The sequence below is a fragment of the Lissotriton vulgaris genome, chromosome 3_1, assembly GCF_964263255.1.
Source record: "Lissotriton vulgaris chromosome 3_1, aLisVul1.2, whole genome shotgun sequence".
Taxonomy (NCBI): domain Eukaryota; kingdom Metazoa; phylum Chordata; class Amphibia; order Caudata; family Salamandridae; genus Lissotriton; species Lissotriton vulgaris.
Genome location: NC_141689.1, coordinates 244477191 through 244497957, shown reverse-complemented (window position 1 = coordinate 244497957; position 20767 = coordinate 244477191).

The window sequence follows — 20767 nt, the reverse complement described above, 5'->3', positions numbered from 1 at the left end:
CTCGAGCTCACGTGCAGCGAGGAGGTGCAGCTTCAGAGCACAGGAACAAGAGGATGCTTTCTGGTCTTGTTCCTCCTTTTATCCGTCTTCAGGGCGGGCGTAAACCCGCCCCTGCCTGCCCCAAGGGCGTGGCCAGCCGCGTCAGTGTCTAGGCCAACCCACTCTAGGGCGGGAAAAGGCGCGCCCCGGCTACGCCGCTTTGGGCATACCAGCCGAGACTCGCCTCCCGCCCAAGATGGCTTCCCGGGGGGATCGTGGTACTCTGCCATACGTTCAGGGGGACCGATTGGTCGCCCCTTTCCATATGGCTGAGATACCCGCCACCCCCTCTCAACACAATCCCCAAGGATGGGAAACCGGAAACAGTTCTGAAGTTTTTGGAAGACGGGAGGGAGTGACCCTCCCGGCCGTATTTATTAAAATATGAAACAAAATTAAAACATTAAATCAACAGTTTCATATTATGTACAATTTCATTACCACATTGCGATGTTTGGCTAACCTTAACATATCCTCTAATACAAAGGTTCTCCTAGCCGAACTAACATCCTACCAACATTTACTTAACTTTTGAAATTGTACATCCTAACGTTTAAGGGCCAACGGCAAGGTCGTAACCGGTGTCAAGATCCCTAACCCAGACATATCCCCCTCACTTGTGGGGGGCGGCACGGAGGCATACCTCAAGTGCAACTACCAATTTCCCTTGACTTGACGGGGGCCCCAATAAAACTCGACGCCACTTAAAGGTCGTACGAGGACTCGTGTGAGGTATCTAGAAGGTAGCGTAGACCCCCCCCCAAACCCCACACAACTTACCACATCTGCCGTCGCAGACGTCCTGGCCCCGGGAAATTCCCCAGGAGGGGGCTGTAACCCCTCCTACCCGTGAAGGGGCCTTGACCGCCTTCCCTTTCCTTTCGGCGACCCATCCTTAGAAGGGACCGCCTCCCCGTTGAGGGGCCAATGGCCACCTCCCCCGAGCGCCCCCATCCGTAATGGGTGACGCCCACTCATAGGGATCTTCCAATTAGTGCTCACCGATCATGACCTTACCGCCACAGGTCCGGATAGTTGACCGGCTATCCGGACCCCCCACCACACTCCTACCTAAAGGTCATGTTTTAACGTCTTCAGCCAAGCTATGAAGTCTCCTATGAGTAACTCATTCCCCACCCGAGACAAATGAACACCATCCCCCAAGTACATACTGTCATCATTAATACACCCATGCGAAATAGAATGTAGTGCATTGGAACGGAACAACCTACTCACTTTGTTATTAATTTTTCTCACAGAATGATTTACAGCAGAAACAGAAAAAGCCCCCCGCCACACTTTTCGTGGGATCATATGGGACCACGCAATTGTGCACCCTGGAACTCGCCTCGCTAACCAACTTACAGTGGAAAGCATCGCCTCCAGGAGAAGTCGTCTACCAATGGTGACCAAATCATTGCCCCCAAGATGTACTATGACTACAGACGGCGGTGACCTCGTCCGCCCTAGTAAACCCTCGAAAAATGATTGAAACTGGTCAATACAGAGACCGCCCTTTCCGTAGAAGGACACGCTGTACCCGTATTCCCCAGCCACGTGCACCATGTCACCTGCCTTGAATACGTCCGCGGCACGCCTCACGTATGAGTGACCCACGACCCACACCTCCTTTTTCACAGCCGGTGATGTCTGACCGCTGGCCCGGTGTTGGGTCGACTGCATAGTCCGCCCCGCCTCGTAGGCTTGCGTAACTGAAAACCAAACAAAACAAGAAGCGTGAGTACATCATTACAGCTTCACAACATGTGCAAACGCACATACCTTTTATAACAATTGGAGGACCAACGCCCCACACGTTTAACTTGTTCCACATTCAGACCCCTGGCTGTAGCCTCTGTAGCAGCCCCTATCCGAAAGGAATGGGTCCCAAACTCGCCCGGGTTCAAGCCCGCAGCTGTAATCGACATCGCAAGCACCCGCTGAAACTGAAACCTTGTCAGTGGGGTGGCGTCCGCGTGTCTCAACAAGGTCCCCCCCCATGATGCCACCCTTCGTGTTAAATAATCCTCTAAACACTTCACTGGGCACATGGACGACCCGGGAATCCTGCGTATAATTATGCAGTCACCCATCCCACTCTGATCGGTCTTGGACCTCACAAACGAGACAGTCATTGTCTCCCCTCTGATCTGAACGTGCTCTGCGCACAGTCCTCCCGTCACATCCTGCTTGTTCCTCACCACTAATTCGCTTACCCGCATAGCCCCATGAAATGCCAGCGTAAAAGCGGCTCGGAATAACACTGTCTCAAACTGAGATGAACATGTTGTAGGGAGTCTGGATAATAACTGGGCCAACCTATCCAAACCTATCGGGCGCCTCTCATCTACTCTGCGACCCTCAAGGCGTTGCCACCCACGTAGCGCTTTTTGCACAACGAAAGACGCTGTCGGGTCCTGGATCCCATGAGCCCTAGCAACAAAGGAAATGGCAGCCCGATGCCTCTGGGCCGTGGCCACCGATTTCCCTGCCAGATGTAACGACATCAAAAAGTTCACTACCCATTCCTCCTGGCCCCAAAGCTCCTCTCTAGCAGTCCCCAAAAAGGCTAAATAGGACCGGAACGCCCCTTCATATGCCTTCCTCGTCCTGGGTGCTAAACTCTCTCCCACGAGGTTACGAAGTTCGGGGCACCGAGAGACCAGAGAGCTTCGAGAAAGGGTGCTGGCTCCGGGTCCGCTGTGGGAAGAAAACCCCAGAAGGCCTGCATACGAAAACGAGAAAGGGCATCAGCCGCCTGGTTCATCACCCCCGGGACATGTCTTGCTTTGAATAGCACATTCAATTGCATACACAGTAATACGATTTCCTTTAGCAGTCTCAAAATCCATTTGCATCGTGCTGCCTGGCTATTGATACACTCAACCACGGTCATATTGTCAGACCAAAATACCACAGAGTGATCTCTGAACCCTTCGGGCCACGTTCTCAGGGCCACCAAAATGGGGAAAAGTTCCAGGAAAGCAATGTTACTTGTCAGTCCACTGTTATGCCACCATGCCGGCCATTTTTGTGCCGACCATCGAGTGCCGAAAATGGCACCAAAACCCATGCTCCCTGCCGAATCTGTCCACAGCCCCAGCTCCTCAGAGGACACGGCCGGTTTGTTCCAGACGACTCGACCATTGAAATCCGCCAGAAATGCCAACCAAATGCGCATGTCCTGGCGGACCTCTGCCGAGAGCCTTGTGCGATGATGGCCCTCCTTCAGTCCGACCATGGCTTGAGCGATCGAACGGGAAAAAGGGCGGGCCATTGGTATAACTCTTAGGGCGAAATTCAACTGTCCCACTAACTGCTGTAATTGATGCAGCTTAACCTTAGATTCACTCATACACATTTGCAGGGATGCCCTGAACTTTAACACTTTATCACCTGGCAAACGGAAACAACCTTCTCCGGAGTCTAACTCGATCCCCAGAAACTCAAGGCAAGTCGAAGGACCCGCCGTCTTACCTGGTGCCAATGGCACGCCAAACTGATTCATTAAAACACCAAATGCAGCCAAAGCTTGCCCACATTCCGGATCCCCGGCTGCCCCCAGGAACAAAAAATCATCGAGATAATGCATCACATGTTGGAAACCCGTCTTCTTAGTGAAGACCCATTGTAGGAAACTACTGAATTTCTCGAAATAGGCACAAGATATAGAGCATCCCATCGGCATACACCTATCCATGTAATACTGACCCTGAAACATGAATCCCAAGAGACGCTGATCGTCTGGATGTACCGGGAGCAACCGGAACGCTGACTCGATATCAGATTTTGCCATCAGCGCACCGGGCCCCAGGCGATTCAAAATGGCTACGGCCTCATCGAAGGATGCGTACCGCACCGAACACATTTCCGGGTCTATCGCTTCGTTCACGGAAAGACCACGTGGGGCTGACAAATTATGTATCAGCCGAAACTCACCCGGGTCCTTCTTGGGAACCACTCCTAAAGGCGAACAAACAAAGTTAGCAACCGGGGGTACACTAAACGGACCGGCGACTCGACCTCGAGTAACCTCCTTCCGGATCTTTTCCTGTACCACGGTCGTATGCTGCAAGACCGATAACTGATTTTTGCATTTTTCCACACCCTGAAAGTCCCCCACTGGGATGCGGAAACCATATGAAAACCCGTTCCGCACCACCCCAGCGGAAGCACGATCCGGGTATTCACTGAGCCAGGGAATCATTGCCAAGGTATCAATCGGGGTAGGTAAAGGCGCCCCTCGGACTATGTTAGACCTGTTTGGCACCTCCTCTACCCCCGTTATCACCCGTTTTGGCTCTGCACGTGGACTCAGGATGGGATGATTGCCCACACCCACTACATTCGTGTCTAAATTTGCACGACCCCTGGGGCCTAGTACATTTACCCCTGTTAAAGTTCCAACAAACCCCCTTTTTACCTGCATTACCGGTAGGCCTCGAGTGATTGTCGGTACCCGTACCTGATCGAAAGGGCGTCCCCGCATACTGACGGGAGGATTCGCCCACGTTACTCCCCACCAATGGCAATTTCAACATACCAGTATCCTTCATTTTGGACCAGGACACAGAATCATAACAATCCCAAGTTAAGTTTTTATCATGCTCTTTTGCTTTTCTGAAAAGATTATCATAGCAGAACCAATGATTACCCTCGTGTGATACAGAGTACCCCATGATCCGTGACTGATAAATCGGCAATTCGGGTAGCAATTCGGGCCTTTGTTCTCCCAAGATCGATGTGAAAACCCCCCACGCCCTGCCCCAATTGCCAATGTTTTCATTTACCTTAAAGGCGGCCATCTTTGCGCGCCAAACACTCGGATGCATGAGGTCCTTCTGACCTTTAACATGCTCCATCTCATAATGATCAGTAAGCAACGAGAAGATGTTTACATACTCCCCTGCCCATATCTTTTCTTTAATAGCTAAAGGGACATGCTGACCCAACTTCTCCCTTCGAGATGGTGCCGACTCCTCCCTCGCAATCGGCAATGGCCGCTTACCTGAACTGGACGCTGTGTCTGTGACTGAAACCGTCCCCTGTGACTTCTCTACGGCCGCAGCCGGCGTGGATACCCTCGCTGCTTCCCGTGTTTCACGCAGTTGCTTCATCAACACCTGCGCGTCGACAGCCGTGGCGCCCTCGCTACCTTTACCCAACCACGCTGCTAATTGTGCTGCCAGCTCGGGCGGCATATCTTCCCCGGACACGGGGGTGACCACAACGGGAATCGGATTCCCTTCCTCCGGCATGGGAGTGGGTGCCTCGAGCGGGACACTGGGACCCGGGATATCTCCCCCAGCTGCTCCCCTCCTGGGCCTCTTGCCTTTTCCTCCCGGGGCTGCTCCCACCAAAGGACGTTTCGGCCCCCCTTCCTCGTCTTTATCCATTCGCCTCTTTAGGTCGGTCACCTCTTTCATGAGAACACGCAGCATCTGGTCGGTAGTCATTCGCTTTCCCGCCTTCTTCGGCATTCTCCAACAGAGTATCTGGAAAACAAACAAGAACGATTACAACGCTCAAAATTGGCTCTTCGTTCCGTCTCGAGCTCACGTGCAGCGAGGAGGTGCAGCTTCAGAGCACAGGAACAAGAGGATGCTTTCTGGTCTTGTTCCTCCTTTTATCCGTCTTCAGGGCGGGCGTAAACCCGCCCCTGCCTGCCCCAAGGGCGTGGCCAGCCGCGTCAGTGTCTAGGCCAACCCACTCTAGGGCGGGAAAAGGCGCGCCCCGGCTACGCCGCTTTGGGCATACCAGCCGAGACTCGCCTCCCGCCCAAGATGGCTTCCCGGGGGGATCGTGGTACTCTGCCATACGTTCGGGGGGACCGATTGGTCGCCCCTTTCCATGTTCCTCCTAAAGGGCGAGGTGCTGAACGGTAGTGCTGCAAAGAGGCCAAGGATGAAATCGTCATGTCAAGTGCAAAGTAATATTGCATGCAGGAGTCATAGGCGAGAGGCAATGATTGGATAAGCACAGACATTGAATTCTAGTATTAACAACCAGACCTATGAAAAGAGAGAAGGAAAAGGACATTAGAGTCACATGGCATCTCTTACACTCGCGAGACGCACAGGAAAGTTTTAGTTTTAACATGACATTTTGTCTTCTCTCTTTTCATGTTATCCTCTCTTCATTCACAATCTTTCCTCAAATGTAGTCTTAAATCCTAAAAATACAGTACAAATGCCCCCTCTTTAGATATAATCCTACTTTGACCTTCTTACTCTTTGTTTTTGTGAGTTTTACCATGTGAAATTCTCTGGAACTTACTTGAACTGCACTTGAAAAAAGAATTATTTTAAATTGCAATTGAATAAAGAAATGATGTGTAAAAATAGTGGGACTTCTACAACCCAAATGCATCTAAACCACAATAATGGCACACACCTGAAATAAATGTCTGTTTGATAGGTGACTTTCTCATGCTTATGCAAGACTATCAAGAACTTGTGTCCATTCCAAAGTTCTGGGGGGTACTAGAACCACATTTGATATGAGAACAACTATCAGTGGCTCAATCTGACAAGCTAAAGTACAAACCTTTCTTAAACAACATCTTTGGAGAGCTATGGAACAGCAAAATATAAACGGAAGAAGTTTTTGCTCTAGCAGTTATCATGAAGAAAAGTTTTGAAAAAGTAATGAAATTAAATTAAATTAAATGGAAATGTATAATAAACACGCACTACTACCCGGGGATGTCTAGTCGCCCAAGCTAACTAACAAGGTTAGCAAGGTTGGGAGGCTGACCCAAAAAAAAAAAAGAAAAACTCCCTATCGATTGAAGAGACAAGTTTTTAATTTTTACCGAAAAGAAAGGAGGTCTGTATTTTTTTTTAGGCATAAGGAAAGGCTGTTCCAGGGCTGGCAAGTGCTGCCTATAAAACCTCTCCCGCCCATTGTGCTTTCTGTACTCTAATGACCATGAAATTACATGCTGGATCCGAGCAGAGGGATCTTGGCGGAATATACCACCAAAACCAAAGTTTGAAAACTTGAGGGCCTTCCCCATGAAGAGCCCTGAAAGCAATGCACAGGGCTTTAAATCGTATACGCTTCTCAATAGGTAGCCAGTGGAGAAGCGGAAGGGCAGCTGAGACTGATTCTCTTTTAGATATACCAAGTAAAAGGCAAGCAGCTGAGTTCTGTAGGACCTGTAGCTTATCAAGGCTTTTTTTTATATTTGTGAAAAGAGCGTTTGCATAGTCAATCTTTGAGAGTATCAGTGCAGAAATGACAGTTTTTGCAGGTCTTTCGCAATAAAGGGAAAGATCTTTCTTAAAAGTTTCATAGTAAAAACGGAGGTAGATGTCATCGCATTTACGCGCCCTTCAAAGGTCAGTTGATTATCAAAAATAACTCCAAGGTTTTTTACCTTTGTTATTGGCAACTGAAGTTTGCCAAGTTCAGGTGGCCACCAATCTTGGGACCAAAAGGAGGGATTCTTTCCAAAGAGCAGTACCTTGGTCTTTCCTGAATTAGGCTTCAGGCAATTTTGATTTATCCCTTTTCAGATATCCTGCATACAATTGTAGAAATGCTTTCCTGTCTCGTATGTTACTGAAATCACTAATTGGGTATCATCTGCATAAGTAACTGCAGAGAACCCAAAAGATCTAATAAGTTTGGCCAGTGGTGCTACATACATGTTAAAAAAGGTCAGGCTAAGAGACAAACCCTGGGGGATGCCACAAGGAGGGGAAAGATTTAAAATCCTCATCTACTACAAACTGAATTCTGTCTCAAAAAAAAGATTTTAAAAAGGGAAGAGCTTTATCTTTTACCCCAATGTCTTTCAGCCGATTAAGCAGGATTTTGTGATTTACAGTGTCAAATTCCGCTGAGACGTCTACCAGGACCAACACTGCACTACCGCCCATATCCAGCATCAGTCTGATCTGTGCCGAGACACTTATCAATGCCAATTCTGTACTATGATGTTTCCTAAATCCGAATTGAAGGGGGCTAATGGGCCCTGGTCCTTAATGAAGACTGTCAGTTGAGAATTGATAGCTTTCTCAATGTATTTTGGCCGGCAGGGGCAATCTGAAAATAGGAGGATAGTTCCCAGGATCTGTGGGATCTTAATTAGCTTTTAGCTAATGAGACAAAAATTGTATTTGACTGTAGAAAATGAAGTGAGAAAATATTGGGACCTCTTAGACCAGAATGCACCTGGGGCATGATAACAGTGATAGAGCACGCAGGTCACCCGGCTCAGAGTTTACCAGATCTTCACTCACTAGGGCCCATGACGTGATTGCGAAATACAATTTTGTGAGTCGGGTGATTTTACACACCACTATCAGTATTCTATATGTGTTTCCTGTAACACTATTACCATAGCACATTACTTACCACAGGCACTTGCTCTTCCTGATGGATCAGGAGCTGTTTGAGGACAGGTGACAAAATAATTCTAAACACTTAGTCTATTCATTTAATATCACTTTTGTAATTTTCCGAATGACCACAGACACCTGAGGCGTTTTAAAGTCTTTATGTAAGAATGTACATTTTAAAGTGACAAAAGTATAAGGCAAATGCTGATAAAAACATCAATAAGCAGAATCACAAAAATTATGTAACTATGGATAAGGGAAAACACCATTGAGGACAACTGGGATTCTAATTGGTAAGGGTAACAGGGAACATGCTATTCAGTTCAGGCTTAAACTAGGGACGGTAACTTTAAAACACATTAGTCAGTAAATTTCTATAGCCTATAAGTGATTCAAACCCTAATCTTAGTCTATCTAACTTAGATCCTAATATATTCACCACACTTTATTTACGCAAAACAATTCTCAATATGCCCTACAGGGAAGAGAAGGGGAAAAATGGAACATGCTAACAAACAATTTGCAAATGCATCAGTGGAGAGAACAGAGAGAAATATCATGGGCATAGAGGCTTTATTAAAGAGCAGGAAGGAAAGGATAGTAGACGGACACCCACAGGTATATTTACCTAGGACAGGAATGAGGACTAACCCTGGCCACGGGTCAGCTTCGGGAAAAGACGAGGACAAGGACCCTCAAGGATTTAGGGTGCCAGTAGGTGAGCAGGTACAGCTCACGGAAATCAGGACAGGATACCCCTCAGGACTGGGCTCACCAAAGGGCACGACCAACACCTGCAGCTTCGGATGCAACGCCTGCGCTACCCCCTCACTGCACGAAATCCGCCAGTAACCCCGATTGGGTTCTCGAATCCCCCAGCAAAGTGCTTTGCCAGCACTTAAGACTATTTCCACCCCTTGGAATTTGTGGAAAATTCGGACAGAGCGCTCCGCAGCTCTCTGTATCAATCACCTATAGAGTCGTGGGGTCGGTGACAGGTCAGCTATTCGGACAAGTCGGACAATTTTCCCTAACTAACTAGGCTAGATATACCATTTTTGGGTCCCCAGACCACCCACAAATGTTGCAAGTGACAGGGTCCCAACTTACGATTGGTCAGGAGAGGCGGTTAGGTCATAATCACCACCTAAAATTCTGGGTTCCCATACTTAATATTTATTTTTCAGTACCCACCCCTTACATTCCAGTTCCCAGGGTGTGATAAAGGTGTAAAACAATAGAGTACACATAAGAATATACATTTGTAACAATTTTAGGTACAGCCGAATTCTCATCCAGTGCATGGAAGATGTTCTCAGGCGCATTTTAGCTTCAGGAGCCAGCTGGCTTGGGCTTGCTTCTGCGCGGTTCGGCTTTTCCCTCATCACGTGACAGGGTTGTAGGAGGTTTCAAAGATGGCGCCGCTCCCCACTCCCAGGCCCCAAATACGTGGTACATGAAAAGTAAGCGAAAACAAATTAATAACACAGAAAAATAGAATACACTGTACACCATGATAATCTACTTCATAATAACTATATCGATTAATGATTAAGCAGAAATAGATAGAAATGCAAAGCAGCATAGGCAAGCAGGACGCGTGGTTAAAAATAAGCGGCCATGTCAGCTACAATGCGCATGAGCGAACTCTCCCTCCAAATCTGCAAGTGCGTCACATCACATGGGTATGACCGACGCATGCACAGACTGAATTTCTACAAAGCGGCCATTCTGTAGTATGCAAGCGGAGTTAGTATTAGTAAACACATATGCAAGCATCTCTAGGACACCCGCGTGTACTGTAAAAGTGTAATATTAATGACAAACAGGATTGTTTAGTACTATTACAAGTTAACGAGGTTCATGAGAAAGAGTAAGTCGCTTTACGTGCAAATTCTCACTCCATCAATCCCCTCTTTGATGATATTTACTATCATCACTATTAATGGAAACAGATGCCAACTTCAATTTTCTCACATCTCACTCATTTCTATCTCAACAAATTTGTTATTAAGTCTTTTTTCATTATCCTTATTGGGATGGAAACCTTTGGCCTTCTTGTAGATCTGGTTTCTTAATTCCTCTAATTCAAGTTCGTCAATATTTCTTTTGACTCCTCTTTTATTCACAGTATACTTCTTCCTACACTTTTGACATTTGCAGCAAATTATTATGATGAACACAATCAGACTTATTCCAGCTATTGGCATCAGTATTTTTCCCACGAGACTGCGGCCTATATTAGTAAACCAACTACCTACAGGGGAGAGACCATCAGTCAGTCTCTTCCAGGCACTATCAACCTCCAATGGTTTAAGTTCTTTTTCCAGATTAGTTATGTTTTGTACATATTTCTTAATTTCTATACTTTTATCAGGAATGTAAGTGCAACAATGTTGCACCTTCAGCATTCTGCAGACTCCGCCCTCTTTTGCCAATAAGGTATCAAGCGCAAGGCGATTTTGCAAAACCATTGACCTGATCGCAACCATTTCAGTATTGACCAGCATCAATCGAGCAGCAGTGTCAGTTGACAACCGATCCACTACCGTAGACAACTTACAGATACGGTGAGTATTCAGAACCACTCCCATTCCAGGTATCAGTGCACTAAATATATCACCTATAATTTCTCCTACACTCTCACGTCTACTACGCACTAAACCATTAGTATTTTCATTGCTTCCAGCGGCGTTGTTCACATGGTATATTTTCGGGAAGACAATGCCAAAATAGCAGCTTCCATACCAGTGATCTGGTAATTTGAAATAAGCCTTGTTTCCACATATATAATAAATTCCAGGAAACACAGGTTCTGACCCATTTTTGAAACCCCAATCTCCAATTACCTTGTAATTATGTTCGCATTCACTGGAACCGATGAATACATTGTTATAATAACTAGTCATCTCTCTATGAAGACAGAGTTTTCCTTTTCGTTCAAAATCCAACAACAGCGCAGGATTTGCTTCGCCATCTGAGGTGCCCTCCATGTTTTCAGCCCATTTAGGAGTTTTCTGTTTCTTATCATTGGCCTTACTTTGGAAACTCTCCCTTCTCTTTTCTGCCATTTTCAAAAACATTTCTTCTTGCTCATGTAATGAACAAGTCAAATTATCTCTTCGAGCTTCATTTAAATCTATGTCACCTATAGTCAGAAAGTATTCTCCCATGTAACGAGTCACCTCGCTTCTGACATGCACAATATTCAGGTGCCCCCGAATAGGCAGTTCAGAAAAAATCACATCAGTGTTTGAATAATAGTATTGTAGAGTGCTTCTATAAAATAAGCTTGCTAATATACTACAGGAAATTCCATAGGTCAGGGGTAAATGGTGATAGGTCACGCCTTCAGCTACAGAAGTGGGTAGCTTCATACACACGTAACAATCTTCTATTTCCATAGCTTCTACGTAATGCACTAAAAGATTTGCAAAGACATTTAAATGTGATCTGTTGCTCCTTTTGTGAAAATGTAGTCCTTCCTCATCTGGTGCTTCTAAGTCAGGTCGTGTTTGTCTCAGGCTAACTGGATTGTTACGTCTTTCTACACTTTGTGGTGTTTCTTCAGTAGGTACAACTTCTGAATCTGGGGTCATCGGTTTAGTAGGGTACAGGTTAGTATCTTTACTTATCATAAAAGGTATAAAGACTGTTAGTCCTATCCATACTACTATAAATATTGCTACACTGCATAAGCATATCTTACAGCAAGTTTTACAACAATTCCCTCTAGGTCTTCCATTTACATTTGAATCAGACATTTTTGCTTACAGGTGGCTTTCCAACCCCTCTTTGTTTCTTCTTACAAGAGGCTCACGCAGTTTCACTTTTCAGGGTGGGTCTTCTACCTCAGAGCTCTGATCCTCGATCGAATCTTGATCGCTTCTGTCACTTTCTTCAGGGTCGTCAATCTCTTCCAACACCAAAAAAGGTCCATTCAGGACTCCGATAGTTTTTATTTAGTTTCTTCGCTCTGGTACTGCGTCTATTTTGCTGAGCTCCGTCTCTTTGTCTTTCACTAGCAGCTCTTTTTCGGTCTTCTAGTTTCTCTTCTACAGTTTTCAGTCTTAGTTTCAGCCTCTTTATATATCTTGGTTTACCTTTCTTCTTGAGCCTTTTAGTGGTCGAAGAAACTTGGCCTTCCTCGTGAACTCGTTTGTTTTCACTCCGTTGTGGCACTATTGTTTTGGCAGTGTCCTTTTCCCTTCCTGTCTGACTAGTTCCAGGTCTTTCATCAGTTTCTTCTGCCTGGTTTCTAAGCTGGCCTTGTTCAGGTATATTTTGTATTTGATCTTGGGTTTCAACTGGTTTGGACTCTGCTTCCTGAACACGTTCGTCTATTTCTATCTGTTCCTGTTCATGCACTTCGAACCCTTGATTTTCTTCCGCATGAACTTCAGCTTTAATTACTATCTGTCCCTTTTCAGTCTCCGGAGTCTCTCGGGGAGTATCGATGACTTGGTCTGCCCCTACTTGGCCTATTTCCTGATCAGGTCTGATGTGATTCTCGAAAACCTGACCTTCTCCTTCTAATCCTGTCTCGTCCTCACTATCCCACTCTCTATCTAGGTAGGAATATTTTCTGGTTCTTATTGGATCAAGAATCAGGTCGTCGGCTGGAAACCATTCGTCTTGACTGGTGCTCGGTAGTATTACGTCAGCTAGATCCGGACCCTCGTCTGGAGTCTCCTCAGCTGTACCACCTTCAGCTTCAGCCGCCTCTTCTTCGGTGACCTTCTTGGTATGGCTGGCATGAATCCACTTCGGTACGCCAGCACACTTTACAGCAGTGGTAGTTACAAGGATCACTTGCCTCGGTTTTCCCCACTTTGGTCCAAGGCAACTCTTCCGGGTGTGTTTCTTCAACACCACCCAATCTCCAGGTCTTAGTTTATGGGCTGGAGTGGTTGGCCATTCGTCAGCAGTCTCCCCGATCTGGTGAGAGATAGAACGCACTTGGTCACCCAGCTGCCTGCAGTATTCTAGCACCAAATCATCAGAAATACTCAGCAGTTTGTGTCCAGGTACCCATGCCTGTCGCATCACTCTTCCCATTAATACTTCATGGGGGCTCAGGCCTGTCTTTCGGTTTGGGATGCTCCTCAATCCCATTAAGACAAGGGGCAAAGCTTCTATCCAGTTTAATTTTGTGGAATTACACATTTTGGCCAATCTTGACTTTATAGTGACATTCACTTGTTCGACTATTCCAGAAGCCTCTGGACGATATGCGCAGTGCAGCTTAGGCTCAATCTTGAATGCTGTATAGAGCTCTTTTAAGATTTCGTTGGCAAAGTGCCCACCTCTGTCTGTTTCAATTGTCTCTGGAAAACCGTACCTAGGTATTAGCTCCCTGAGTAACAACTTGGCCACAGTAATGGCATCATTTTTCTTTGCTGGGTATGCTTCCACCCACCTTGAGAATAGGCAAACTATTACCAAGACATATCTGTATCCTTTACACATGGGCAACTGTATAAAATCTGCCTGTAGTCTGACGAAGGGCCCTTCTGCCTTTCCAATTGTACTTTGCTCTACCACAGTCCTCTTTCCTGCGTTGAACTGCTGACACACCAGGCACCTCTGGCAGAGCATCTCCGCGATATTTCAGAATTTTGAATTGTAGAACACTTTGTCAAACACACGGCACATGGCGTCCCTTCCAATATGGGTATCTCCATGAATCATCCGGACCATTGGGGCAGCCATACTATCTGGCAACACAGGCACACCGGTCTTATCAACCATGATACCATCCCTTTCCCTGAGCTGACATTCCTCAGTCTCCCATCTGTGTTTTTCATCCTCCTCTGCTGCTTGCTGCAACTCCCTCAGTTCCTTCCAGGTAGATACATTCTCAAACACCATAAGTTGGCAGCTGTTTCCGCACCCCATAATTTGATTTTCAGGGATATTTTGTATCGGGCACAGTACTGGGCAATTTGGTCAGCGTATCTGTTTCCGGCTGTCACATCGTCATTACCAGATTTGTGAGCAGCACATTTGACTACTGCCAATTCTTTGGGCAACTGGATTGCTTCCAGTAGGGTTTGCACCACTTTTCCATTTCTGACAGGGGTACCTGAGGAAGTCATGAATTCTCTTTGCAACCATAGCTGGCCGAAGTCATGAACAACCCCGTAACCATATTGACTGTCAGTGTATACGGTTACTCGTTTATTTTTCCCTTGTTTGCAAGCTCTGGCCAATGCGATTAGCTCGGCCACTTGGGCAGACTTTATTTCACTTAGATAGGATGCCTCTAGGGTCGTTTCCAGTGTGACTACAGCATAGGCAGCACTCAACCCACCATCCTCATGTCTCAAGCAGGAGCCATCCACAAACATAACTAGGTCCTCTATGGGAAGGGCCGTTTCTTTTATATCAGGACGAGGTTTTGTACTAAACTCAGTTAGGTCAATGCAATTATGTTCAATCTCACCCTCCACTTCTGCATTTTGGGTGAGGGGCAACAGTGTTGCAGGGTTTAAAATATTGCATCGGGAAATTATTACATTCTCTGCACCAATAAGAATTCTCTCATACTTAGTCAGCCGACTAGGAGTGAGATACTGGGTCTTGGTTCGGGTTAACAGAATCACAACTGAATGTGGAACATAAACCGTTACAGGATGTCCCATGACAATGTTTTCACTCTGTTCCAGACTCGTGCATGTGGCAGCTACTGCCTTCAGACACCCGGGAAGCCCAGCAGCCACTGGGTCCAGAGTGGCTGAAAAGTAGGCCACTGGACGTCTAGTCAGACCATGTTCTTGGGTTAGGACTGAGAGTGCACAATTGTCTCGTGTATCACAGAATAACTCAAAGTTCTTGGACTAATCAGGCATGCCTAGTGCAGGAGCAGAGCACAGACAGTTTCGCAATTTTATCCAGGCTGTCATGCTTTCATCACCCCAACTAACTGGATCATCTGCCCCTTTCTTGGTCATTTTTATCAGAGGTTTGGCTAGAACAGCAAATCCCACAATCCACTGTCTGCAGTACCCCACAACTCCTAGGAACATTCTGACTTCCTTCTGGGTTCTGGGTAATTCCATATCTCGAATTATTCTAATTCTTTCTGAAGTAACTCTTCTGATTCCTTTCTCTATTTGGTGTCCCAGATACTTCACTGAGTTCTTACAAAACTGTAATTTGTCAGGGGATACTTTATGTCCACCTCTGCCCAAATGATTCAGCAGGGCAACGGTGTCAATAACACAGTCGCTCTGACTTTTAGACGCCACTACAAGGTTGTCTATGTACTGAACCAGGACAGACTCCTTCGGTAGAACTAAAGATTCAAGGCATCTTTTTAGAATCTGATTAAAGATTGAGGGGCTTTTTGTGTACCCCTGAGGGACACGATTCCAGACATAGACATGATTGTCAAACTCAAACGAGAAAAGAAACTTGCTGTCTGGATGCAATGGGATGGAAAAGAATGCGTGGCACAAATCTATGACAGTGAACCATTCTGCATTCCAAGGGATCTGATACAGGATCACAGCAGGGTTTGGCACAATTGGACAACAAGGTACAACAATCTGGTTTACCTTTCGCAGGTCCTGCACTACCCTGTACTTTCCGCTAGGCTTTTTAATTCCAATCATGGGCGAATTATAAGGACTGCTCATTACTTCCTGTATTATGTTTGCCTCCAATAATCTGTTTATTTCGAGTGCGACTCCAGCTTTCACCTCTGCACTCATTTTATACTGTCTAGTTTTCGGGTAGGTAGCATTGGGTTTAATGGCTATTTTAACTGGGTCCACATTTGCCATTAATCCTACATCTCTCCCGGTGAAATCCCACACCTCTGGTATCACCTTTTGTTGGAGTTCTTCAGGTAAGTCATGAATGGTCAGAGTTTTAACAGCTGTATCAGGCCTTAGCAACATTAGTTTGTACAGGCCATCTTCATCTGGGGTCTGAATTTCAACACCCTTTGGTGTGCAAAAGATGGTACAGTTCATTTTGCACAACAAATCACGTCCCAGTAGATTTACTGGACTGGAATCGCAGACCACAAATCTGTGCATTTCTTTGAAATTCCCTCTAGAAATCTCCATGGGTTCAGTTACAGGAGTGCTAATTATCTGATTTGATACGCCCACTACTTGGATTGCTTCTCCTGAGAGGGGTAGGTTAGGAACGTCCGCTGTTCTCACAGTCGAACGGGTAGCACCAGTGTCCAACAGAAAGGTGACATCATTTCCTTCAACCTTTCCTTCAATGTATGGTCCTGTCTGGTCTACCGGTAGGGATGCGCCAAGCACGCACTCCCCTTCCTCCCCCCTCAGGCCCCGTCAGTATTGTTCATCACAGAGGAATGTATCATTTAACAGGAACTGTGAGGTTGCCGGATTTCTCTCATTCTGTCCTTCCCACACTTCAACCCTCTCATTCTGTTGAGCCTGATTCTTATAATTAGGTCTAGGAGCTCTAGGCAATGGAGGTGGATTTACCTGTTGCTGATTCTTTCGAGGCCCCTCTTTCTGCACCTGTGGATTTAAACCATTTATGGGGGCATTACCAGCCTGCAAATGTGGACACTCGTCTCTCCAGTGCCCTATCTGCCCGCACCCGTGACAGGGGAATTTCTTCTTAGCCTCTTCTTTACTCATTTTTACTCGAGGTTTCCCTCCCCCCCAGAGTTAGTGTTTGGAGCATTGCTATTCATTTTATTTAACTGTTTCTCTTGTTGCTCAGCCAATTTCACCTGTGCCCACATTACTTTCTCCTTCAGGGCCTTCTTTTTGTTCTCCATTTCATCCTCGCAGTACTTGGCGTACTTGAGGACATCATCTATGGGCTTTCCCTGCCAACAGATTTTATTATCTCTAATCCACTGGGATATTTCCGGTCTCAACCCCAACACGAATCGATAAATGAAATGAGTCATGTCCTTCATTTTAATATTATCGATGCCACTGTAGGTCTTGAATACCTGCAATAGCCTCTCATAATAAGAGTGAACCGTTTCATTATGGTCCTGGGTAGTTCTATCTATTCGGGTCTAATCTGTTTCCTTTGCTGGCACCTTGTCTTTTAGATATTGTATGACTTGGTCATATTTTCTCATTACATCTGGGGAAGGAGCTCCAGTTTGGGAGTCTCTTGGTAATTCTTCACTGGGCCAATTAATGGCTATCTTGCAATCAGTCCATAAATCTACAGGAACTACAATGTCAAAGAACCCATCCAGGTCCTTCAGGAGACATTTTTGGACTTTCACAAACCTCTCCACCTGCCTATACCACTCCACTGGCTTCTCCCTCAATCTTGGGAAGTCGTTGGTAAACGACACAATGTCATGCCAGGACCACGGGACATGTACATATTTCCCACCTGGCACTTCCCTCATGGGATACAGTTTTTCTGCTTGACCTACTTCTTCACGAATTCAGAAGCTTTTGGATTTGCCCTACTGTCTTCCTTTTTCTTTGCCCACCTGGCTTTCCATTTATCCAGATCTCCCCATTTCTGCAGTATGTTCAACAATTCCTTTATCTGAGTTTTCTTTCCTGACACATTCATGTTTTCTAAATCCTTGTCTGAGAATTCTGCCTTATAAGGTTTCTGTAAGACTTTGGACCGACTTACATCAATCCCCATGTCCGCAAGAGCGTCCATTAGTTTTTCATGGAGCACTCTAGTATTCCGGGTAAGGCTTTTGCTGATAAACAGCAACTCTTCTTCACTAAGAGTATTTAACCTGTCTAATCCCACATTTCCGGCCATTAACTCCTCCATTTCTATCCTTAGCCTATAAATATCCAACGGTTTGGGCGGGGAAGTCTCTCGATCCATTTCTTTAGTCCATCTATCTAGTTCCTCTGGAGTCACCACTGTGGCACTCCGGATCCCTGATGTTGTTTCGATTAGGACTTCCCTGGCCTTGGCCTGACTCCCTGACCGAGATTCACTGGTACCTGGCTCTCTTATGGGCAGATCCATTAAGGAGATTACAGACTCACATTCGCTTGCCTGGTCATCAACGACGAGTGGCTCTTTTCTGGGGGGTGCTGGGATGGGAGTAATGACTGGGGTTTTAGGACTAGCCTGCCTATCCCCATAAAGGGGTATAGCAGGACCGATAGTTACAGGGATTGTCAGGGCATCAGGACTGGGATGTATCTGAGCTATAGTCTGAATTAGATCATTTCGTTGCTTAATCAGGGCATCTCTTTCTCTTTCTTGTAAAACTCTTTCTGACGAGTTATCATGCATTATTTGAGGTACCAAAGGAGGGTATATATTCGGGGCAGTGGGGATGGCTGACCCTGGTCTATCCTCACCAAAAGGTCGGTAATTTGGGACTGCTGTACTAGGTCTGCAAAAGTCATCACTATTACTGGGTCTGCTACCAGTGCCAGTTACATCTGTCTCGCTTGCCCTTCTACATCTGGAATGGGGAAGAAAAGGATTTTTCGAACTTAGAGTTCCTGAATCTTCAGCATAAGGAGGTGGATTTTTCATCAATAAATCCTCCAGATATTCATCCTCCGAATCCCCCATGGCCATTAAATGTCGACTTTTCTCTGTCTTTTTCCCACCTGCTTGTTCGGTTACCCCAAACATCGGAAACAGTCCCTCAACCATCATATTCTGTCTCCACTGCTTCATCTTCTGTTCCTTTGTTTCTCGATGTAATTTTGGATACCATTTGCTCACTTCCTTATCCATTCTGGGTCTGTCTCGCTCTAGAGCCTCAATTTCCCATTCCTCTAAAGCTTCGTACTGCGTTAATCTGGGTCGGGGCTGTAATTCATTCATTCGGGTTCTCAAGTTAAACAAGATTCTACCATTAAAAGTACCATCGAGGGGAAAAGCTAGGACTCCATCATCTTCAGTGTATTTTACCCAATTTTCTAACCACACACAAGTATGGTACCCTTTATCAAACATCATGAATGATGCGGGAGTATTAGGGGGGGGAATGATCACTCCCTCTCTTGTTCGAACGGGCTTGTCTTTCTTGAAATAATTCTTTATCTTTTCGGCAAAAGACATTTTCCTCTTAACTCCGTACATATTGTGAGGTCTACCTCTACTCATCAACTCCTTATGACAACCTAGATTCCTTGGATCCGGTAAAAATTCAGGATACCACATACACCTCTCGAAAGAGTTTATAAGCTCGGTTCGCTCAATTTTGTTTACGTATCAGCTTCCAATGCTAGTGCGTCTTTCAACTCACAGCAACCAATCAGCACTGAGGTCGCAAATTCTGTTGACCAATGGGTGCCCCTTCGTGAGACACGGTCTCACTCTGCGGCACTCACCCCTCCCTTACAATTCGGGCTTCACTACACTCCCACTGGCTCAACCAATACCAGCGCGGCACGGAGTGACGTCAGCGCAGCCTTGCGACCGACTCCCTCCTTTACAAGGTAACAGAAACTTTGAATTTTTCTTAAAGTGCAAGTACGGATTTTAGTTAACAATGTAAAACGTTTGCCACTGTGCTTGAGGGTTTTAAAAAGAAAGAGAGTTTTTCTTTTACTGCAAGTAAACCACTTTTGTCTACTTTTCATTCACTACGGATAGATCCCTTCCGCCTATCCTTTTCACACAAGCACTAGAGAACCTGCTACTCTTTTGACTAATCCACTTCTTTCCGGGATATATACTAAGTCAATTTTCACCAATGTCCTCTCTTGCTGACATTCAAGCTCCAAGAACCTATTAATCCTACCGTTTGTGACCCTTACTAGGTGATATCACAACGAGAGTTTCACCACGGTTTTGGTAGCTAACATTTACACATTAATGGAAAAAAATCCTAATTAGCGTTTCCAGTTCTGCCTAACCATGCACTAATCTCCCTCCTAGCCAGTGACCTCACAGCCAAGTGGATTCTACTCACCACTTGCTATTTCTTTTCCCCGGGGATCCGCACAACATGAAACAATCACTCACAATTGGTTAGTAATATACTCAATATTCCATGAAATATAATAAACTTATTCTATGACATTTAAATGAAATTACAACTCTTTTTATAGCAGCATATAAAAAAATTAGCAGCACATTTTATTTTTCACGGTTCAACAGTAACTATCTTATCTACCTATCCTAACTAGTCCTAACCATAGCTCTGCTACCAGAAAATACTGATAGAGCGCGCAGGTCACCCGGCTCAGAGTTTACCAGATCTTCACGCACTAGGGCCCATGACATGATTGCGAAATACAATTTTGTGAGTCGGGTGATTTTACACGCCACTATCAGTATTCTATATGTGTTTCCTGTAACACTATTACCATAGCACCTGACTTACCACAGGCACTTGCTCTTCCTGATGGATCAGGAGCTGTTTGAGGACAGGTGACAAAATATTTCTAAACACTTAGTCTATTCATTTAATATCA